Below are 25,600 nucleotides of genomic sequence, written 5' to 3'. Positions count from 1 at the left end.
CTAAAGGCCCTTTCGAAAGATAATCCATCCCTATGTGGGATTCCAATTGAATACATGTCTTGAAGTTACAACAAAGAACCCTTCAGAAGGGCTGCTCCCCAAAATAGGTTGCCCTTCAAAGATTTCTCAATGGCTTGTCCTATTGTCTAACCAAGCATGCCACAACTGAATTCTTTCTTCACATGTGGATGTAAGGGCTCCACGTGGGTCAATACTAGCAAAAACATCTCCAAATGGGGTTCTAGCACCATGTCAAGGTCTTCCATACTTTCTGTCATCATCTAAATTGGACACTTCATTGCTGCAAAACCAATCTGAAGACATGTATATTTTCCTTCAATAAATTGAAGCAACGGTTGGATTTATCCTTTATACCATAGTTAGTCTCAGTTATCCAAATTCATGTTGTAGGTTGGCCCTTCAAATATGTTCCATGTTCCGTTAAATTGAAACATTCAGTAGGCCTTAACAAAGGTTGGTTAGAAAAGCATTTTCATATATATATCACCATATATTTTCATTCACATATATGTGCCTTAAATTGTTGTTTTGTGTTTACGAGGGATGCCCCTTTAATGAAACCTCAACCTTATAGCTTGTCTACAGATGCCCAAGGGATTTGTCCTTCTCATACGAAGGCACATTTCTCCTATATGTCTAAAAGAATTGACAAGGCCTGTTGTGTACATCAGGTTGAGTGCATCTCAATATCACTCTTTGAATGGTTGAATTAATCACTTTTATCAACCATGATAACTGGATGTTTCTACTCTGTCATAAATCGAGTGAATAGCCAAGATACTCTATGAGATATAGAATCGTGCAACACCCTCTCACATAAAAAGAGTCATTATATCACCACTAGGCACAAGAGTAGTTGTGTTGTGTCATTATATCACCATTAGGCAGGTCTCCCACTATAAGATACAAGTATTTTGTGTCCTGGAATGAAAATTTCACAACACATCGAATATAAATTTATGCATGTAGGTTCCTCCTAGAGATCATGTGTTCCACCTTTAGAGTGTCTATTTACCATAGTTCCTTCTATACAAATATGCCCAGCAAATTTTGGTTTCCTAGATGCCACAAGAGTTGTTGTGTTGTAAATATAAGAGGCCTATGTACATTAAGGTTGTTGCTTGTTAGCTTCACTTCTATAGCAGTAATCTCAATAATCACTCTTTGAATTGTTGTACTAATCTTCTAACACACTTTTATCAACCATGATAACTGGATGTTACTACTTTGTTATAAATTGAGTGAATAGGCAAGATACTCTTTAAAACATAGAAACGTGCAACATCCTCTTGCATAAGAAGAGTCTTTCTATCACCAACTGCCAGGGTTCCCATTATAAGGTACAAGTATTATGTGCCCTGGTATTGAAATTTCGCTATGCTTCGACTATCAATTTTTGCATGCAGGTTCCTCTTAGACCGCACATGTTCCACCTTTAGAGCATCTATTTACCTTAGTTCCTACCATCAACATTCTGATTTTTTTGTAAGTTGTCATTTCACAATCATTTGATACTCAATTGTGTTTGGCTAAGTACAATGTGAGGTTGACACTGCTTTTCTAATATTCTCAGTCTGATGTGTTTGATGCAATTGGAGTTTTCTCTTTTGTACAAATATGCCCAACAAATTTTTGTTTAATAGATGTTATAGGAGTTGTTGCTTTGTAGCTATAAGAGGCCTGTGTACATTATAATTGTTGCTCACTAGCTTAACTTCTACAATATTAATCTCAATAATCACTCTTTGAATCGTTGAACAAATCCTCTAACATACTTTTATCAACCATGATAACTGGATGTTGCTACTCTGTCATAAATGGAGTGAATAGCCAAGATACTCTCTAAGATATAGAAACATGTGACATCCTCTCACACATGAAGAGTCATTCTATCACCGCCAGGCAGGACTCCCATAATAAGGTACAAATATTCCTTGTCTTGAAATGAAAATTTCACAATGCATCGGCTATCAATTTCTGCACACAGATTCCTCTTAGACCTCATATGTTCCACCTTTAGAGAATCTATTTACCATATTTCTTTCCATCAACATTCTGATTTTATTTTAAGTTGTCATTCCACAATCATTTGATACTCAATTACATTTGGCTAAGTACAATGTGAGGTTGATGCTGCTTTTCTAATATCCTCAGTCTGATGTGTCTGATGCAACTGGAGAGTATGCTCTTTTATACAAATATGGCCAGAAAATTTGGGTTTCCTAGATGTCACAGGAGTTGCTCTGTAGCTATAAGAGGCCTATGTACATTGTGACTATTGCTTGTTAGCTTCACCTTTACAACAGTAAGTTCTGTGTCTTGTGACTTTAAGGATTTGGCACCTCAGCTCTGACATTTACAGGGGTATACTTAGGTTTACATTCATGATATGGTCTCAACTCACTTGGAGTTGTGATAACCTTATTGTGTAGGGTTTTTGTTAATTTTAGGCAACAATGGTATGTTCTATGGCTTAGAGCAATTTTACTTCAATTTCTTTATTAACCCAATATCAATATTTAGTTTAGCAATTACATCAACATGATAGTAAAATGCAGATAGAACATAAAGATAAACAGTAGAAGACAAGCCAAAACAAGAGGACACAAGATGTGGCACCAGCCAGTGACAAACCCCAATGTGGGGAAACCCTTGATCAATTCTTCTTATAGTCTTCAATAGTTCAATAGAGAGAGATAGTACAGTTTACAAATCTGATAATTTATAACAGTAGCAAAAGAGCCCTAACTAGAAAAGTCAAAATTGGTCTACAGGGCAGATTTGACCCTCAACAATTCGGTCAACTTCAACCTCCAAACAACAAGATGAAACAACCCTCAAAACAATCCAAAATCAGCCCAGTCAAAATTTGGTCAAACAGTCCACGTGTGGTCAGCCCTAATCATAGTCAACGCTGGTCAACAATCAAGGTTTAGCCTCGATTTCTGTGCCCAGAAATGTGGCCTGCCCAAATAGAGATAACCCTCACAAAAATGCAGTCAAAGGAGGTCAATGCATGGTCAACACAGTCAAAACAAACTTCTACAAATTTGGTCAAACTTGGTCAACGTTGAAACAAAAAATTTGACTTCCTTTCCTTCGCATGTGTGGAGAGAGAGATTGCCCAGAAACCCGTACCCCATCAATGAGAAGAGAGAGAGATGTGTGAAGATGGGTGTGTCCAAATGAGGCTAAATCAACTTCTATTTATATGCAACATTGAGGATGAATAGATGTGACTGTTGGGCTTCTAAGCCTACATAAATTTGCTGGCTTACCTTGACAATTTGTCCATAATCAAAATAAATTCATATCTTCATTTGTACATGTCAGAATCAGATGATCTTTATATCAATCCTACACTTCTCGGAGAGACGAATCCAAGAAAAATATCAGTTGTCATAAATAAGATGACCCATGTGGAGTTTGGCCCTAGTTGCCAATTTTAACACTCCCTCTCAATTAGGGAGAACTCCTCATGCTAATCCATCTGCCAATTTGTATTATCTTTGCCATCAATGCACTACTCTGTTCAACTACGAAGAAGAAGTGATCGAGAGTGTATCTTACCATCCTCTACTAACCCGAAGTCAATCCCAAATAAAAAGAGAGTGTCCCATACCACTCTTATTGACCCAAAGTCAGTTCCAATCAAAAGAGAGTATCATACCACTCTTACTGACCTGAAGTCGATTCCAATTGATCCCAGATCAATATCGGCCATCCTAGCATAGGGAGTAAGGTAGTACACGATGCGTCCATTGGTAGTACTATAGTCCCTATCCTCATTTCCCTACTCATTGGCTAGACGAGAGGTACTTCCCATGAGTCCAGACTGCATGGGTAGGATGTCTCAGCAAGAGAAGGATGGACCACTCTCCTGCTTACATGTCGCCAAGGGGTATCGCAGGGGAAGTTCAAACCACTCACCCTGTACACAACAAACCACTAGGGGAAGGCTAAATCACTCACCCTATGGTTGCTCACCGCTCCAAGAAGTACCCCAAGCCCCCCGGAGCTTCCAGAGCTCAATGTCCATCTCATACATGACCCTTGTAAGACTGTCTTTCCAAGGCCTTCTTGGAAGGCCAAGAATTTGACCTTCCCCACGGGGTTTGTCAAAATATCGATGACCTGCTCATCAGTCCCAATGTGATGGAGCCTTATTGCTCCTTGTTGTACCATATCCCGAATGAAGTGGTACTTGATATCTATATGCTTGGAGAGATTATGAAACACATGATTCTCTGATAATCAGATCCCACTATGGTTGTCGTAGAGGATCACGGTGGTATCCAACACATGTCCAAACAGCTCACTGAAGAGCTTCCTCAACCAGACAACTTCACAGGAGGCCATTCTGGTAGCTATGTATTTGGCCTCAGTGGTGCTCAAGGCAACCGATATTTTCTTCCTTCTTATCCAAGATATTGAAGCAAAACCCAAAGAAAAACAACATCCAAAAGTGCTCTTGCGATCCACCACACTGCCAGCCCAATCAACATTAGAATAACCATGCAGCCTCACATCTCTGGCAGTGTATCTCAGTTCATGAGTGATAGTGCCCTGAAGATATCTCAGAAGATTCTTGGCAGCAATCTAATGTATATGATGAGGCTCAACCATGTATTGGCTCAATGTGTTAACTGCAAAACATATGTTCGGATGGGAGTTCACCAAGAACATTAGTGCTCCTATGAGTTGACGATACTCAAAAGCATTTACCAATTCAGGTCCAGCAACACTACCACATAACTTCTTAAAGTTAAGTTCCATCGGAGCAGTCACAGGCTTGCAATCCACCATCCCAAATCTTTCCAATATCTTCTCAACATATTTTCCTTGAGAGGAAAATTTCATGTGGCTTTTGCCAGACCTCCAACCATAGGAAATAATGCATTGGTCCTAGGTCCTTCATTTCAAATTCAGAAGTCAACTCCCTCTTACATTTGTGAATGAGAGGGTATGCACCTTTCAGAAAGAGGTCGTCCACATAAAGTACCAAAATGAGAGGTTTATCATTTTCAACCTTAAAGTAAAGGTTCAGATCGACTTCACTTCTAGTGAATCCCAACTTCATTAGATAACTTTCGATCCTCTCATACCAAGCCTCGGGTGCTTGCTTCAACCCATCTGATGTAGGTTCCATCCTTGCGAGGCAGCAACGGCTATGATCTAGCATATGGTGGTGTATCGGGCAATAGGTGCAAATATCTCATCGTAATCTACACCTTCCTTTTGAGAGAAGACTTGGGAAACAAAGCGAGCCTTGAACTTTTCTGCACTTCCATCAACTCCATGCTTGATTTTGTAGAGCCACTTAGAAGGGGCAACTGATTTGTCCTGGGGTCTAGGGACCACATCCTAGACATCATTCTTCATAATTGATTCGTATTCTTCATTCATGGCATCCTCCCATACTTGTTGCTTCACGGCTCCTTCGAATGATGAAGGCTCATTTTGAATGATAGTGCTCATGGCGGTCAAATATCCTTGATACCTATTTGGCTTCTTGCTTTCACGGAAAGTTCCCCTTAGTGCAATGTGTCTCTTGGAATCTTCGAGAGTCTCCCTAAGCCATGAGGGTCTCCTCTTGGAGGAGGAAGGCTCATGAGGAGGATCAATAGGATCCATAGGTTCATCAACATCAGGCATCGTTTCGTCCTCTTTTTCACCCTGATTTCCTGTGTTAGCTTCTTTGTCCTTCCTTATGATAGGAAGGTTGTTGATCTTCCTGAGGGCCATATCTTCGTCGAAGGTGACATCATGACTTATCTCAACTTCCTTTTCACCAGCCACATAAATTCTATATCCCTTAGAATTTTCACTATAGCCCACAAATATTCCTTTCTTCATGGATGCACCAAATTTGCTTCTTTTCTCTTTCGGCACATGAAAATATATGGGGTTTCCAAAAATTCTAAAATGAGACACATCGGGTTTCTTACCAGTGAACATTTCTTCGAGAGTCTTAGACTCCAATGTTGGATGAGGGCATCAGTTTTGAACATACACTGCACTATTTGCAGCTTCAACCCATAGAAACTTCGGAAGGCCTTGATCATGAAGCATGGCACATACAACTTCTACAATAGAGTGATTCTTCCTTTCAACCACACCATTATGCTCGGGAGTGTATGGCATTGTAGTCTCCCTCTTAATGCCAGCTTCTTTGCAATAATCTTGGAATTCATTGGATTTGTACTCGGTCCCATTATTAGTCCTCAATATCTTGATTTTCTTCTCGAATTGTTTTTCGATCAAGGCTTTGAAGTGTCGGAACCGGGTGAACACTTCATCATTTTTCTTCAAGAAGTAGATCCAGATCTTGTGAGAATAATCATCCACAAAGGTGAGATAATATAAGTATCCTCATAAGGAGTTTACGGGCATCATACGAGATATGTCGGAGTGGATCAATTGCAATATGTTTGTGGTCTTGCTATTGCTTTAGGGGAATGGTCCCCTTGTAAGTTTTCCTTTGGCACATCTCGAACATACACATTCATGTTGTACTTTGAACTCGGGCATACCTGTCACCATCTGTCTCACATCGGGTAGGGCCTTATAATGAAGATGGGCGAACCTCCGGTGCCATAGTTCAGATTGTAGAGATGTGTCGCAAGACATGGCTCCCAATGGACTTCCTCCAACTTGATACAAAGTTTCAACCCTAAACCCAAGAGTAAAAGCATCTTTAAAATTTCTTTTCCAAACACGTAGCTTTCCATCGATAAAACCCATCTTGAATCCTTTGTCTTCCATTGTCGAAATGGACACCAGGTTCTTCTTGAGATCGGGTACATATAGTACTTGCAATGAATAGTGTTACCTTGATTTAATTGAAGGATAACATTCCCTACTCCCTTCACGGGATAGTAGCATCGTCTCCAAGTTTGTCTCCTTTTCTATTAGATTAGAGAGGGCTTCCTTGTATCCGGTGAAGTACCTTGAGGCACCACTATCAATCCGTGAATTTCCCAAAGTGTCCGGAGGAGAGGCAGTGGAGAGGGCCGATATAAGATAGTACTCTTTTTGCTTATTGTTAACAACATTGGATTCTTCATACTTGGAGTTCCTTGATTTCTTGGAGGTTCGATCATTTCCCTGATGTCCGGCATTTCTTTTTCTTTTGCCATTGGACCTACTATTCCTTTGATCGTTGTTGTTGAAGTTGCCCCTGGAATGATTGTGATCATCATCATGCGATGTGTCTCTTCTATTTGGACACTCCCTTGCATAGTGGCCAAACTTATTGCAAACAAAGCATCTTCCCTTCCTTCCATTTTTGAATCCCGGTCTTCCTTGACTCTGCTTCTTTGAACCTCCATTGTTCTTCGTCTTGGTATGAGCGGAGAATGCAGTGGGGTTTCTTCTATTAGTAGGCATTTCTTTTACCATTCTTGTTTCTTCTTGAATGCATCTCGACATCAATTCTTCAAACCCTAGAATTCGGTCATTGTTGAGTAGTGGTTATAAGTACATACCACTCAGGTGGGAGCCCTCCAAGGGTGGTGAGAGTAAGTTCCTTGTCAGGAATGACTTCTCCAATTTGGAGTAGATCATTCTTGATCTCAGTAATCCTCAAGAAATAGGATTGAATATCCTCGTCCTTGCCCTTCTTAATATCCTTCAACTTATTCTTGAGAAATAGAATTTGATTAGCATTACTAACCTTGAACATGCTGACCAACCTGTCGTAGATCTCCTTGGAGGTCTTCAATTTAGAGATATAGGCCACCAGATGTTTGTCAATGGAATCCTTGATAATCTTCTTCGCTTTGACTTCAGCCCTATTTTACTTGGTCTTCGCAGTAGCCGGTGCATTTGAAGGAGGTTCAGGGATTTGACCCTACACACAATCCATCACTTTTTTTTCTTCCAAGCTCAAATCAAGAGACATATTCCATCCATGATAGTCAGATTTATCATGGAGCTTGTCTTCAACTGGGAAGTAGGATGATGAACCCATTCAACCTTTTTTTCTTGTCCAAATTTCTTTGGTGATTGCTCTTTCACTCTTGCTTGGGATTTCTCTCACCTCAGCTTTGATACCACGTTAATTTTAGGCAACAGTGGTATGTTCTATGCTTTAGAGCAATTTTAGTTCAATTTCTTTATTAGCCCAATATCAATATTCAATTTAGCAATCACATCAACATGATAGTAAAATGCAGATAGAACATAAACATAAACAATAGAAGACAAGCCAAGACAAGAGGACACAAGATGTGGCACCAGCCAGGGACAAACCCCAATGTGGGGAAACCCTTGATCAATTCTTCTTATAGTATTCAATAGTTCAGCAGAGAGAGAGTACAATTTACAAATCTGATAATTTATAACAACCGCAAAAGAACCTTAACAAGAAAAGTCAACGCTGGTCAACAAGGCAGATTTTACCCTCAACAATTTGGTCAACTTCAATCAACTTTGGCCTCCAAACAGCAAGATGAAACAGCCCTCAAAACAGTCCGAAATCAGCCCAGTCAAAATCTGGTCAAACATTCAACTTGCAGTTAGCCCTAACCACAGTCAACGCTGGTCAACAGTCAACGTTTAGCCTCAATTTCTATGCCCAGAAATGCACCCTGCCCAAACAAAGATAGCCCTCACAAAAATGTAGTCAAAGGAGGTCAACGCAGTCAAACAACCTTCTGCAAATTCGGTCAAACCTTGTCAACACTGAAACATAAAATTTTTCTTCCTTTCTTTTGCACGTGTGGAGAGAGAGATTGCCCAAAAATCTGTACCCAATCAAAGAGGAGAGAGAGATGTGTCCAAATGAGGCTAAGTCACCTTTTATTTATATGCAACATTGAGGATGAATAGACGTCATTGTTGGGCTTTTGACCCTACATAAGTTTGTTGGCCAACCTTGACAATTTGTCCATAATCAAAATAAATTCATATCTTCATTTGCACATGTCAGGATCCAATGATATTTAGATCAATCCTACACCTCTTGGAGAGAGGAATCCAAGAAAAATATCAGCTATCATAAATAAGATGACCCATGTGGAGTTTGGCCCTAGTTCCCAATTTTAACAGTTTTTTCATTCACGATGCAATGCCCCAATCTCTGATCAAGGAAAACTAGTTTATCACAATGTTGTCCTCAAGAGCATAGTCACTCTAACCCATCACAACCACTGTTTCATTCTGTTCATGTACTTGAAGATCCACGAATAGAATTGTTGATGGATCGATTTGACGGACCTATTTGAAAATACATGACTATATATTCTTGCTGTAAAATCTGATTGACACAATTTTGGGTAGATGCTTATAGCTCATTTTGACTTAGTTTTTTGATCTATTGCTATATAGTGTTAATGTCTTCCAAAAAATCAGTCTGATGTATGGTTTACACTGCTTTTCTAATATCCTCAGCCTGATGTGTCTGGACTCTAATGCAACTGGAGTTTTCTCTTTTGTACAAATATGCCCAACAAATTTTCGTTTCCTAGATGTCATTGGAGTTGTTGCTTTGTAGTTATAAGAGGCATGTGTACATTATGGTTGTTGCTTGCTAGGTTCACTTCTACAATAGTAATCTGAATAATTACTCTCTGAATTGCTGAACAAATACTCTTAACACACTTTTATCAACCATGATAACTTGGATGTTGCTACTCTGTCATAAATGGAGTGAATAGCCAAGATACTCTCTAAGACGAGTCATTTTATCACCACCAGGAAGGTGTACCATTATAAGGTACATGTACTTATTGTCCTGAAATGAAAATTTCACAATGCATTGGCTATCAATTTCTGCACACAGGTTCCTCTTAGACCTCACATGTACAACCTTTGGAGCATCTATTTACCATAGTTCTTTCCATCAACATTCTAATTTTTTAAGCTGTCATTCCACAATCATTTGATACTCAATTGCATTTGGCTAAGTACAATGTGAGGTTGATGTTGCTTTTCTAATGTCCTCAGTGTGATGTCTGATAAAACTAGAGATTATGCTCTTCTGGTCAAATATGCCTAGCAAATTTTGGTTTCCTAGATGTCATAGGAGTTGTTGCTTTGTAGCTATAAGGGGCCTGCGCACGTTATGGTTGTTGCTTGTTAGCTTCAGTTTACAGCAGTAAGTTTTGTGTCTTGTGACTTTGAGGATTTGACACCTCAGCTCTGTCATTTACATGGGCATACTTATTCTCATTCACAATGCAATGCCCCAATCTCTAATCAAGGAGGATTAGTCTATCACAATTGTGTCCTAAATAGCATAGTCACTCTAAAATACATGACTAGATGTTATTGTCGTAAAATCAGATTGACAGAGTTTTGGGTAGATTCTTGTACCTCATTTCGACTTAGTTTTTTGATCTATTGTTGTATAGTGTTAATGTCCTCCCGGGAAAAATAGTATCATCTTATTTGGATACCATGGCAATTAATAAAAACTTAGAAAGCTCATGAACATTGTACTAATAGTTCCTGTCCTTATGCTGCTTGTTGGATCTACCGTGTTTCTCCACCACTACCGAGCAAGCTTCCCACATGCCAAAATGGTGGCTAACATTTGGCTCCAAGTGGGGTACAAGTGTTTTTGGAACCACTTGAGAACCCTTGAATCGCCATCGAAATGAAAGATGTGCAAGAAACCAGTGAGCCAGTGCAACCATGTAATGATTTTGTCGGCACAATGAAACTGTCTATGTTTGATCATGATAAAATACAGACGCATTGAAGCTTGAATGGTCATGTGTTTTAATCTTTGCCGTAAGTGTATTAAACCACTGGTGTTCACTTATTTTTTCTTTTGTGAAAACAATTCATAAGAAAAAATTGCATCCTTCACATCAGGTCACAAGCTGTCACATTCTCTAGATCAACCTTCTCTTCATATTCCCTGAATTTACCAAATTTATATGTCGTCCAAAACTTCATTTCTCCATTCTTTTTTTCAGAAATAAAAGCACTATATTATATTGAGGCAATATATACAAAATGTTCTCCATTCTTATCATCTTCAAAAGTGATTTTGTTCTCAAAAATATGGAAAGTGAAACAATTGATATGTTATTCTTGAAACTTGTTTTGAACATTTTCTTGATTCCATAGGCACAACCAAAGTCTTGATGAGCCCACCCGATTGTACAGAATGGATAAAAACTTTGAATTTTTTTTGCTGAAAATTTCAGAAATACTTACCAACGTCATCTTGAAACAAGATATGGTCCATCAAAACTGAAGTGATCCATGGCTTCAACTTTTGTTATCCTTGGGGAGAGAAGTGGGAATTTCAATCCGCCGAATTTCAGTTCCATTACACGCCATGTCATATCGAAAACTTCAACTTTGGAGATGTCTGATAGTTTTGTTCACAACTAAAAGATCATACCCTGTCTTGTTCAAATCCCGTATTTGAGCTGTCCTTATCAATGTTGCACGAAGCGCGCCCCCCCCCCCCCCCCCCCACGGTTCCAAGCCCCGAAGCGCGTCCCGTACGGAAGCGCCTAGGAAGCTTGGCCGGAAGCGCGCTTCCAAATTTTTTGCTACTTCCTGGAAATTCAGAAGCGTGGTATGGAAGCGCCGCTTCCGAAGTGCCGAAGCGCGCTTTGTACGGCACTTCGGGCGTCGGAAGCATGGCGCTTCGGAGGAGGAAGCATACGCTTCCCGTACGCTTTCGGAAAAGCGTTTAGAAAATCGTTTTTTTTCAACTTTTTTTTTAAATTTTGGGTGAGTTTGCTTGTTGGGGGTGGGTCCACCTTGGGTTAGGGTGACGAATGAAGGCAAAAAAAATATAAATATAGCAGATGCTCCCTCATGGTAATGTTAAATTCTTAAAGTAAAAGTGGCATTCTCCTTTATTTTTCATTTTCATCCTTTTACTTAAATTTTTAACATTACCATGAAATGACTCAGGATGTTTGAGAGTGGTTCCAGCCTCATTGGATTTCATATGGAGAAAATAGAATTTCATATCCTATTCAAAATTCAACAGACTTAACAGTTTTCAGGAATTCAGGATCAATGGGATTGTGGCATTTCATTAGATTATATCAAGTATGAAGGTATGCAATTAGCATTTAATGAAGAGCACCAAGCCCTATATGTACACTAGTGTTGGTGGTGTTAATTGTTGAACTCCTTTGTCACGCGGCACGCCCTTAGCAAAAAATTACCTTTCAATCAAGTCAAAATCATCGATCAAGCATGTTAAGCTTTTTCTACCATATTTTAAGTCTTGAATTAGGTAGTTTGATCAAAATTGGGCAATGTTGACTAATATCCCTAGACAGTCGAGGTAGAGGCAAAGGCTAGACAAGAGGAGAAGAATCTAGATTCTAGATGGTTGATGCTCGAATAATTAATCATTTTTGTACAATGGATGTTATATCTATCTTGACTTATGCAAAAATATGCATGTTTTCATGTCTTATACAATTAATTTGCTATTTGGGATTGTTTGTTTCGAGTATAAATGCAAAAAAATATAAATATATATATATATATATAGCAGACGCTTCCGCGGACGCTTCGCTTCCTATATTTTTGGAAAATGACGCTTCCGCGTCCCCGCTTCCAAAAAACGCTTCCGCTTCGCCCCCGCTTCGTGCAACATTGGTCCTTATTCAACTCTTCGATATGCACTAAGATTAAGCCCACCTTCATACTTGCTTGAGAAAAGACTATTATTTACCTGAAAACAATCATATTCTAGATGTTGAAAATGGTTCAAATCTTTGATGGACATTTTAACAATACAATCCTCATCATTAAAAAATTGTAAATTCATTAAGTGCTCTGTTTCTTGGCAGTATTCATCCTCCTCAGCACATCGAGGGTTGTCATCATCATTTGGAACAACAATTTGAAAGACATTCAGATTTTCTTTCAGATTAGTTCTGTCATCTTCATCAACACTGGCTTATCAGATTCTCTAACATTACTGATTAACTCTAACATTAAATACTAAGGAAGTCATGCAAACATTAATTCCTATTGGAAAAAAGGAATGAGGTGAATCCTTTCGACTTAGGAAATTTTATGAATAATATGAAGCTTTATACGAAGAATATGAAGCTCAGCCTCAGGAAGAGGCCAAATAAGATCGCAAAAATTCTTACTGGTTGAAAAAAAAATTGTAACTATTTGATAGGGTAAATCAACAGTGAAGAGACAACTTTATGAAATATAAAATCAAAACTTTGGTTAATTTATGAAGAGACTAATGTTAGTGCAAAATAACTATTACTATAGTCCCATGTCGTAGGCGGAAGGGACTAAAAATAAGAAGCTGCAAAATTTAAATTCTAATTATTTTTTTTTCTATATGAAGACTAACCTAAGTACCCACGGGGGATTTGAACCAGTGACCTATCGCAAGGAGTGCCTTAACAGCGCACCCATTCACCGTCAATCCAAAACCCCGTGGGCTAATTATTACTTAAAAGATATTTTTTTAATAAATTTGAAATTAAAATAATTCTATTCTTTTTAAAAAATAAATGATATAAACAATATTTTTAAAACTATATTTACTTATTTAACCCATCTATATTGACAAAAAAAGACATAGGGAAAATAATTGAGCTGATTTAATATCTTCCTACCCACATACACTAAAGCAGGTAGATATTGGTATTTGGCAAGCCACAGGCCAACGATGGGAAGTATAACCGTCTGTTTGTTTGTTCTCATTACGATTGTAGTAGAAAACATGTAATCGATTGCCAGCAGTCTCAAGATGAGATCCACTACAAAGAAACTATTATTAAAGTCTCATTGCATCATCTCCGCCAGACTTATTCTCTGTATAAGACCTCTCAGTCTCTGAGTAACCCACCTTCACTTGAGATGCCATTTTTTCTTCTCTGTTGTGACGCCCCCTCAGTTTCTGAGGTAATTTTTAGGATTATTTTGTTTTACTGCAGTAAAAGGCTTATTGAAAAATTATGAATGTTTTGTATATAAATAAATACATATATTTTTGGTAAAATGTTTTAAGAAGGGGTCAGCTACAAGGCTATGAAAGGAAGGATGTGAGACAAGATTTCATGTTCAAAAACAAATAAGATAGTTAACGGCTGGCAATTCGCTGCCCGATTTATCTCTCTAGGGAAAAGTAATCTTGAGAGGCCAAGAGGGTATAGTGAACCTGAGGCAGAGAGAGAACTGAAAAATATTTTGGTTTTTGCAAAGTCTAAGAGGACATGAATAATGAAAAAACCAAATACTGGTTCTTGAGCTGGATGGCCAGTGGAACTCAGTAATTGTCAGTGACTCAAGCTGGTTGGGACCAGGTGGTCAAGAGACAAGTTGGTCTCTTTGTTTTTGAGCATGAAATTGGCTCACGGGAGCACGAGGTTTGATCCTGGTTGTCGCAGGGTGGGAGGAACATCCTCCTTTCTATAATCTTGTCACTGTGTGAGGCTTTCAAATACTCTAATAACTAGTGGTTAAAAATAGAAAGTGTGAACTATTCTGCTGAAATTTGTGTTTTCTTTTATTTAAAAAAAAACTGAAAGCAATGTCTTAGCAATTTTGTGGGTATCGATGTTGAGAAGAAAAGGGAGTCTACAACATTGGAAAGGAATGTGTTTGATTAGAATACAAATTCGAAACAATAATGATAATTATTTCTAGGTGTAAATCCAGTAAGTACTATACTTAGGGATGCCCAAAAAATTATAACGCATAACTATGAAGTTATATTCAAAACAAGCATGTTATGGAAAAATTCTAGAAATGTGTTGCAAGTCGAGGCAATAGTAACCCTTCTAAGTCGAAGTTGGTGTGGGCTTTCAAAGCTGCCTTAGGGGATATTGCGGAACTACCTATGAACCTAGCTTTGTGGGAGTATGTTTACTATATAGGGAAATAAATAAAAGTTGCTATGTAACAATAGAGAAACCGAGGGCGTAGGGTTATTTCCCTGGCTAGGCCATTCACTGACTGTCGAGGAATAGTCCCTTAGTCCTATCGGCTCTGTATATTAGGCAGAACCCTAGCTATACTACTATTATAGCAATGAACAAGCATAATTTTATTATAAGACCAAGTATTCATGTCCAGCATGAAGGTGAGAATAAAAACAATAACAAATTTTTATGAACTAAGTCTCAAGTATTCCGAGATTATATTATAAAAAATATATATATAGCAAATGCATATACACATTTCCCAATAAGTTTAAGCAAAACATTTAAGTAAACCCTCCGATATAAATAAATTCCAGCAAAGGTGAGAATAAAAATAATAACAATTTTTTATGAACTAAGTCTCAAGTATTCCGAGATTACAGTATAACAAATATATATAATTCCAATATAGCAAATTCATATACACATTTCCCAACAAGTTTAAGAAAAACATATGAGAAACCCTCCAATATAAATAAATTCTAGCAAATACAATTTAGCATGTTTAATGTAGCAGAAGTATGAACCACCAACAACTTGAAAGGAACAACACATATGAAAATTCAAGACATAAATAAAAAGTATGTTTCCATGAATTGGCTCGAGTGACCCTGTTACACTAAAATCTGTCACCATGACTATTTGAAGTCAGTATGGCTCCATCAACTGTCATACTGTCCTCCTTGGCAAGTCTTATACCTCTGCTCCTCATGTCAAACTCCAAAAAAGAGAGAAAGTCCTTAAAAAGTCACTTAACTCTGGTTACGCAGTTTCTCTTAACCTTACCTGCATGTACGCACCTCAAGTTCACAATACCTGCGTACTTGTACACTCTGTCTGTAAAGGGGTGGGTGCGTACTCCTGTAAAGGTCAAAAGGCGCGAGTTTTACTTCAAAAAAGTTACTTGTGGTCGAATCTAGAGCATTCTAGAAAATGGTTTGACGTGTATTGAGCGCCTCCAGATGGTTCATGCATCCCTATGAAAGAGGAACTTGTCCCATGAAGAGGGGAGCTATCCCATTGAAAGAGGGGCTTATCCCATTCATGGTGGACCTGATTAACTTCCTCCAAAGCATTATAAATACAGGCATTGGGCCAGAGGGAGGGGAGGTTGAAAGCTGAACATTCCTAAGGGTAGATGTTGCTGAAATTAGGACTCCCTTATAGAGCTTGAGAGGAGAGATTCCCATCCTTTCTTAGCTTCATTTGGAAGTGGGTGAGCTAATCAAAGTAAAGGAGAACTCTTGCTGGACCCTGGGAGGGACCTGCACAACACCAAGGCACTGGTTGTAATGGTTTCTTTTGTTTCCAATTAATGCAATTAAGTTCATTTTTCTCAACAAGTTGTTATATATAATTTGTTTCATATACTCCTTGGTCTTTATGATGAATATGTTTTATTATATGAGTTATTCAGGTGCTATGTAATCATTTGCTTGTTAGTGAATGCAGGTTTCAAAGAGAAGGAGGAGCTCATCTGGATCGAAGAGGCTTGGCTGCTACAAACAGCGTTGGACTAAAGGTATGCTTTAAACACCTGGTTGCATGTATTTTAAATGCATATTTAGGGAAAGATAGTGCTTGATTGTTTTGTTTGTCACTAGAAAGCCTTAGCTTCTAGGGAGGTCGGTTTTGTCTGCAAAATTGACTCTTTCCGCATGACAAAATGGTGACTCCACTGGGGAATCCATGGATTTGATTGATTTCTCTTTTGTTTGATACTTTGATTTGAGAAAAGTCGATTTCTTTCTGGTTTTTGGCTGATTGACTGTGAATTTGGGTGGAATAGCTTAAGGTTAAGTTAGATTTTATTTTTCTTGGTTTTGCTAGCAGTACGCACCCTCTGCGTTAAGCACAGTGGTACCTGTACGCACTGCAGCTTTGTACACAGAGCGTGGCCACACCTGTGCAAACAGGCTGCCTGCGTACCCTGTCAAAAGTTGAGAAAATTCCAATTTTTTCCTTTTCGCCTCTTAGATTTTGTTTATAATTTGTTTTTTGCTGCCCAGATCCACTGGTTACCTGTCAGAGGTCTTCATCTAAGCTTGTTTCGTTAGCATCAAGGTTTTTAGTGAAGTTCATAAAAGTTCTGGCCCTAGGTTTGATTTTTGCATTGGTCTTGTAGTGACTTTGGTTGTAGAAGTTGTAAAACCTTGGATATCACTGGTCTTTTTAGTCTTCTTAGGAGTCAGACCTTTCATAAAATCCACCTTTGTGAGAAACCTACCTTTGTGTTGTCTCTTTGCGGAATTTCGAGAAAGCTTGTTTGTTAAAGCTGTGAATTTCATTTTTAAAAAAAAGAACAAAAGATTTTGATTTTTGTTTTTCACTGGTTTATGATTCTGCATGAACTAGTCCTTGGTTGAATTGTAACTAAGTAAAACATCCTGGAATCACATTTTGTAGGCTTTTTACCTCATTAGATTTTCTTTTAGGTGAATTTCTCTTAGATTTGCTTTTAGGTAAAATTGATTTGATTGTCATAGATTTTTTAAAGTTGTTTTTTGTTAAGTAGTTTTATATGCTTTGTTAATATAGGAAAAATACAAAAATCGCTTTGGAACAAGTTTGTTTTAGTAGCGTTTGAAGTCTTTGAAAAGAGAAAGGAAGTTTTCGTGAAATAATTAGTGGTCATGTGTTGTATGCTTTGGAAAAGATAAAGAGATTGTTCCTTTGATTTTCATTGCCAAGAAAGTTGTCTTTATCAATTTTGCATTCTCCAACTCTCTTAGCTAGGGAATACATTGAAAAGGAAAGATAGTATAAATCATCTTAGGTGTATCTTTTTAGTGGATTTGAGTCGAGTCTACACACCATTAGTTTCATCTCCACTACCTTTTGTCCTTAAAAAAAGCCATAAAAATTAATGCTTAAAGTAAAATTAACTTAGTAACTTTTTATTTACTAGGGCTCTGAAACACCAATATAGATCAAGCTAGTGTCTTGGAGTAGGAGAGTAATTAACTCTCCAAGACAACAAAACCAAACAAGTAGCTCATCTTATGGTAGGACAAATCCAATTGTTACATTTATGCTCTGGGAAAGCTCCTCTTAAAGGAGAAGCACGAGATCGTGTCCGAACCAGTGAGGGGATCAATCCTCCTTCATTGGGAACGATGCCAGATACACACGTACTACAAACGGTAAACCTCGGATTAACCATTGTCGAGGAGCCTGGGGTCACTTGTCGGTAAACCTTGGATTATTGTCAAGGAGCCGACAAGGGGATTGAGCTTGATACTCTGCCCTTGCGTGCTATTGGATCGTAGACTGTTCCCCCAGGTATATTTGTTGCTGTTGGTGACCTTAGTGACCATTATCTTTAGGGTTCTACCCAAGGTGACGGTGGAGGGAAGATCCCACTGTACCTGGAGCAGACGTCGGCTAGACTCACTTGGATTTTCCGGGGGGTTCACTTCATTCGAGACGGTTAAAGTGGAGGAACTTGTGCCGGTCTATTCATTAAGCAGGTTGTCGAGGTAATTGTTCCACCCGCCACTTCTGTACTGAATTCGGCGATGTTGGATTTCATCACCAACTAGTGTTTTCGGCATGGAAAATTTTAGGGGCTAATGTTCGCCCAGTGGGCTAATTTTCCATGATTTTCCCACAAAAAAGATTCGCCAATTTCCAATTTTATAAAAGACGATTCGCCCAAATTTTAGAAAATAAAATTATTTTACCTTAAAAATCGCCAACATTTTAGAGAGACTATATATAAAATAATTATAAATTTGATTAATTTTACAAATATATCAATAAACATTTATAATTTGCATATTAGGGATTAGTGAGATTCGCCAATGTTTTAAACTTCAAGAAAATTTTCCATCCTTAAAATTTTCCTTGGTTTTCGGTCCAGAAGGCTACTGTTTGTGTATGGTTTGACACCCTAGATTCTTTAGTCGTGTGATTCGAATTTGTTTGATTCTTTAGAGACTTTAGGTGGTTTGCTTTGAGATTTTACTTTTTTTGCGTGTGCAGTAGTTAAAAATTTTTAGCTGTGGCTGAATTACCGAGACAGTCCCGTAGACTTCGGGGCCAGTCTCCTGAGATTGTAACCGTGGCCGATTTGTTGAGGAAGTCCCGTAGACTTCGGGGCCAACCTCCTAAAGACGTCCCGGGTCATTACGAAGGTTTGAAAGTCCTTGTAACTCCTAGTGGCAGTAAAGTAGGTTCAACTGAAGAAGGAGAGTCTTCGTTGGTAGTTCATCCTGATTACCAAAGTCTAGAAACAGGTTATAATCCCGAAGCTATTGCAGTTTCCAAGCTTGCTGGTAGTTTTTCATCTACTAGTGATATAGGCGAAGAACCTGAGATATCTGACCCTGTTACTCCAACTTCTAGTGCTCCTGTTTCACCTAGGGTAGAAAGAGTCATCACCGACAATATTCCTTCTGGTTTGATAGCTATTGAAGAACTTGCTCCAGAGGAAGAAATAGGCATCCCTATCCCTAAAAATCAACCTACTATTGATCTAAGGGAGTGTGAATCCATTTTTTACAGTCCACCTAGAAGTACTACTTGGTATCTTTCTTTAACTAATTATTTGGACAACTTAGGGTTAAGTTTTTCTCCACCTTGTTAGGATTCAAAATTGATCATTTTTGACCTTATATTTTGGCCATAATATTATCCTTTTTCAGTTCAATAGTTGAAAGATTTGATTACATAATGACTTAATCACCCCAAGGTATGAAATAATTCTCCGCATATCTATATGTTTAATTGTTCATTACATATTCATGATTATCTTTATATTTATCTTTGGAAAAGCTAACTAAGTTTCCAAGTAACCGTTGAACTGTCTAAAGTCTGCATGAATTATAATTCATAGTTGTTGTAACACCAGAAACAACAACTACGCAGTTGCTGCAACACCAGAAGCAGCAACTACGCAGTTTCTACAGCTAGCAACGACAACTATCTAAAGCAGGGGAATGCTATTTTGCAACAAATGGAAATAAAAAACGGCAACTATCTGAAGATCGCCAGAATTCCACGCTGACGCAGCATGATCAGCAACTGTCCAAAAAGGGTAAAACACAGTTACAGTTGCTAAAATATCAGGAACAACACGGGTTTACTAAATCAGCAACCATGGGAAACGGAAAAGGATAGTGCGAGGATCCCAAGAAGACGGTCGAAGTTCGGTTACCAGCTGTGTAACAGTAAGAAACCCAAGAAAGAATACACTATCACGCTGTTGTAACAGCATCCTGTAACTCTTATTTTTGACATAAAGGTTTAACTGAATGAACTGTGATAGTCTATTGTAATAGATGTCTCCTCTATAAAGAGGAGACATCTACATTAGCGAAGGGGGAGAAAAATAATTTTGTAAGGGGAATTCTGAAAGACAACAGCAAAGTCTGAACTTTTATTGTAACTGGATCTTTTGGCAGATGAATAGAAGATTGTTCTGAGCACCTAATCTAGCAATTGTGTTATGGGGAATCTTGTGAGAGGGACTGGGCCCACCTTCCTCACAAGATTCACCCATTTACTTTTCTTTCAAGTGTGTAAGTGTGTTTGGTAATTTCTTTCTGCTGATACTCTGTTTTGGATTCTGTAGCATTACCTCTGATAATTTCCTTTTTGTTGGCACTCTGTTTTGTTAATCGTTTGAAACTGTACTTCACCGGTGAATTAGAATTGCAGTGTGTATTAGCAATCTGGTTACAGGGGTAGGTGCTGAACGTCCTTGCTTGGAGGATAGGGTCCTGATCCTCTGCTAACAGAGCATCCATCACTTTTCTTTTCAGATTTATAATCTTAATTAACTGCTTTCATTTTATCTTTGCAATGCACTGTTATAACATAGCGTGAGAATTATGTATACTACAGCTTTTTGATGCTTTTAGAGTTAAGTACATATAGTACGCAGTAGCCTTTGAAATAAAAGACTTTCCCAGGTTGACAATTTAATGTGGTACTTGATTGTTAATCAATAAACAATTCAACTAGCCAACATTTTGGCGCCGTTGCCGGGGAAGGCGACTAGAGATTTCTAAAAGCATTAATGATTTCTTTTTGAGAATAATAGGTGCATGAGAGGATGCGGGAAAACTAATTTCACAGGCGTAAAAGGCGGAGGAGGAAGAAAAACCTTTATTGACGAAATCATCTCAAAGGCCGCAACATCACAGAGGACAAGTTCCCGGAGACCTCAGATCCAGTATTCCTCACAAACAGATCGACAGACGGCGGAAGTACTGGGACCTGAAAGGAAGCTGGAAGTACCAGAATACACTGAGAAACCGGTAGAAGAACCTGAAGAAACAGAAGATACAGAAGATAAAGCAATTGATTCAGGAAAAAGACCAATGGAGGACAACAGAACAGAAGGAAGAGGGGAAAATTCGCTCTCTACCCTGGAGTTCCCTATTGGGGAGCTCCCGAGAGGAGCAACCCCCATGAAAAACATTCCACTCTCAGCATTACCCAACTTTCATGGGTTATCCTCTGAAGACCCGGATGAATTCCTCTTTGAATTCGATATACTATGTAGGAGTTATGATTATGTGAGCCCTAATCAGAAACTAAAACTGTTTCCAGCAACACTGAAAGGGAATGCGTTAAGGTGGTTTATGAGCTTAGGAGCTCAGGAAATCACTACCTGGGATCAGATGAAAGAAAGATTTCTGGCCAAGTATCAAGATTACTGCCGGACAAGAGAAAGGAAGGAAGAATTGTTTAAAATGGTTCAGAAGGAGGACGAGAATCTGGAAGATTTTGTGGAAAGATTGCAGTATAATCTGCAGCGGTCTGACCACCCTAACATGAGTAAAGACATTCTGAAAACTATATTGCTGAAAGGCGTACGAGATGACTACTTGGACATGTTAAACATGCTGGGAAAAGGGGACATTTCCAAGGAACCATTTGATGAAATTATCAATCTCTGCATGAGATGTTTAAGAGGAGTAGTGAGCAGATCAAAAAGCAGGGATAATGTATATTCAAGAGTTCAGAAGTCAGCAAGTGGAGGAGCAACAAGGGCTGAAATAGGTAATTTGTTAGAAGAATTTAAAACTGAGATGTTAAGCTCTTTTGCTTCACAAATTGATGCTCTGCAGGTAAAGAAGAAACAGGCAGAAGCAGAAGCTGCCCTAGCCATTTTTTGTTCCAAATGCAGAGAAAAACACCCACTCAGGGAATGCCCACTAGATAAGGTACCAATCTGCATGATCTGCGAAAAGGACCATGAGACCCAGCAATGCCCCTCTCTGCCTGGAATTAAAGCAGCATTGCAGTCAACTGAAGAAAAGGCTGAAGCAGTGTACCTGATGACACAGAGGAGGCAGTGGCCACAAAGACAAGGTATGAATTCTAACACAACATTTAGTCGTTGGAATAATCACTCTCCTTTTCAAACAAATTACCCACCCATGAACCAAATGCAGTACCCACCCTTTAACACAATGAATTTTCCACCTATGCAGCAACTAAATCTTCCTTTTCCTGATCCTACCATATGGAATCCTTGGGCTCCCCAGCAACCATATTTTAATCAATGGAACCCAGGCTGAGCAGGCCAACAGATGCCATTTCCTCAACATCAACAGTCTCTTTCCTTACCATCCAATACTCCTCCAAATAACCAGGCAATTAGACCGCAGCTGCCTGTGCAACCCAACCCCAACCCAAATAATAATAAAGCCTTGCAAGTAATTGATATTCAAAATCAGCCTGTCTCCCCCATGCAATGTAACGATATCCATCTTCGTTCAGGGAGAATTGTTGAACCCATCATTGATGACATCACTGACTCCGATAAAGAGGAAGTTAGAAAAGAAAAACCAACTAACAATAATGCTGAAACAGTTGAATCAGCATCTAACAACAATAATCAAACAACAGATCCACCATTCCCTGAACGTCTGGCTCTCACTAAAACACTGGAGCAACCTGCTTTTAACCTTTTAGGTGAACTGCAGAATTTATATGTTAAAATCCCATTGTTGCAAGCACTAAGAGATGTTCCCATTTATGCTAGGACTGTTAGAGATATCTGCATAAAAAAACTTGGAAGAAAAGCTAAGGAACCCCTCACAGTTCATGTGATGGGAGAACTGACTGCTTTAATGACAGAAAAAGATCCTCCTGTGAAATATGGTGACCCTGGTCACCCTACAGTAACAGTTCAGGTTGGAAAAACCTTTGTCTCTAAAGTTCTAGTAGATTTAGGAGCTGCAATAAATATTATGACACTTGAAACAACACAATTGCTTCAGTTAAAAAACTTTATTAGGGAAACACCAACCATCCTAGAATTGGCTGATCGCTCTACAATTAAACCGGAAGGGGTCATTGAAGATTTAATAATTTCTGTAGAATCCTAGAATTACCCAGCTGACTTTGTGGTGTTACAAACTAAAACAAAGTTGGGGGGTCATCCGCTGATTCTAGGAAGACCTTGGCTGGCTACAGCAAATGCTTTCATTAGCTGTAGATCAGGATCAATGACCATCTCTATTGGACAGGAAACAAAACAGCTTACCCTTTATCCTCATGCTACACCCATGATTAATAATGACAACTCTGTATGGGTAGATTATGAGGATGAAGAAACCTAACCTATATTGACTATCGGACAAGCCTTAACTTTCAAAGACTCTACCGAAGATGAATTAATCAGCAGCTTCATTTCTGAACCTTCTTCGGTCAACCCAGAAATGTACAATCACTTCACTGCAATCTTGGAATCTAAATCTCAACAGAACTTGGAAGATAAAAATTTATTTCAGACAACAGTAGGCAGCCCCTCCAAAAGTACAACAATAGAAATAGAGCCTGGCAAAACATTAAATATAAATCCTAATTTAACTAATAATGAAAAACAGCAATTAATAAAGTTACTCCAGGAAAATAAAGAAGCATTTGCATGGGACTATACAGACATGAAAGGGATCTCCCCTGAGCTATGCACTCACCGTATTTATATTAAAGAGGGATCTCGGCCAGTCTGTCAACCCCAGCGGCGAATGAATCCCAACCTAAGGGAAATTGTGAAGGAGGAACTTCAAAAACTCTTGAATGCAGGATTTATATACCCTATATCTGATAGTGAGTGGGTTTCCCCACTTGTAATTGTACCCAAGAAAAATGGCAAATGGAGAGTATGTGTGGATTACAGAGCACTGAATAAAGCCACCTAGAAAGACCATTTCCCTTTACCATTCATTGATCAGGTATTGGATAATTTGGCAAGTAAGAAATTCTTTTCATTCTTGGACGGGTTTAGTGGATATAATCAGATTAAGATTGCACCCCAAGACCAGGACAAGACCACGTTTACTAGTCCATGGGGGACCTTTGCTTATAGGGTACTTCCATTTGGGCTATGTAATGCTCCAGCAACATTTCAAAGAGCAGTGATAGGGATTTTTTCTGATATGCTAAATGATTCATTAGAAATATTTATGGTTGACTTTACTCCTTATGGAGTGACTTTTGAGGATGCACTGCAGAATCTTGAAAAAATACTTAAGCGATGCATAGAAGCACACCTTGCCTTAAGTACTGAAAAGTGTCATATGATGATGAAACAAGGTATTGTATTGGGTCACTTCGTCTCATTCCTAGGAATTCAAGTCGATCCAGCTAAAATACAGGTAATTCATACCCTCCCTATCCCCAAAACACAAACTGATGTAAGAAGCTTTTTAGGACATGCTGGATACTATAGAAGATTTATTAAGAATTTTTCCAAAATAGCTTCTCCTCTATTTGTGTTATTAACGAAAAATGTTGAATTTAAGTGGACTGATGATTGTGAAAAAGAATTTAATGAAATTAAACATCAGTTGTCTGCAGCTCCCATTTTGAGAGGACCTGATTGGGCACTACCCTTTCATATATCCTCTGATGCCTCAGACACTGCAATTGGAGCTATCTTGGGTCAGGAAGAAAATAGTCTTCCCTATGCCATTTATTTTATCAGTAAGAATATGACACCAGCTGAATTGAATGATACAGTCACTGAGAAGGAATTCCTAGCAGTAATTTATGCTATCAATAAATTTCGACATTATATTACTAGCTACACTACTTTTGTGCATACTAATCACTCGGCCATTAAATATTTGATGAATAAATCAGTTACAAATGCCCGAGTCACCAGATGGTTGTTATTATTACAAGAATTTGACATCACAATTGTAGATAGGCCAGGAAAAGAAAATGTAGTTGCTGATTTCCTTTCTCGATTAAAAACGGATGAAAATGCTCCAGTAGATGATTCTTTTCCTGATGAATATTTATTTGCAGTATCTGCTCACTCACCTTGGTATGCAGACATTGCCAATTATCTAGTTGCAGGAAAATTACCATCACACCTATCACATAGGGAAAGAAGAAAGATCATTCAGCAAAGTGCTAGGTACAGCTGGATAAGCGGGTGTCTTTTCCATACAGGAATCGATCAGGAAATCCGAAGGTGCATTGGTGAAGATGAAATTTATGATGTACTAAAAGCTTGTCATGATGGCCCTTGTGGAGGGCATTTTGCAGATAAGAGAACAACACACAAGGTACTTAGAATGGGTTATTATTGGCCATCACTCTTCAAAGATGCCAGAAAATATGTTAAGGCCTGTGATAGCTGTCAAAGAATGGGCCAGCCTAATCACAGGGATGAAATGCCACTCAATCCCCAGGTAATTCTTGAACCTTTTGAGAAATGGGCATTAGAT

The sequence above is a fragment of the Pinus tabuliformis genome, chromosome 2_1, assembly GCF_031772625.1.
Source record: "Pinus tabuliformis cultivar Carrire ecotype Pingquan chromosome 2_1, CPIR1, whole genome shotgun sequence".
Taxonomy (NCBI): Eukaryota; Viridiplantae; Streptophyta; class Pinopsida; order Pinales; family Pinaceae; genus Pinus; species Pinus tabuliformis.
Note: the sequence above shows the minus strand (reverse complement) of the source record.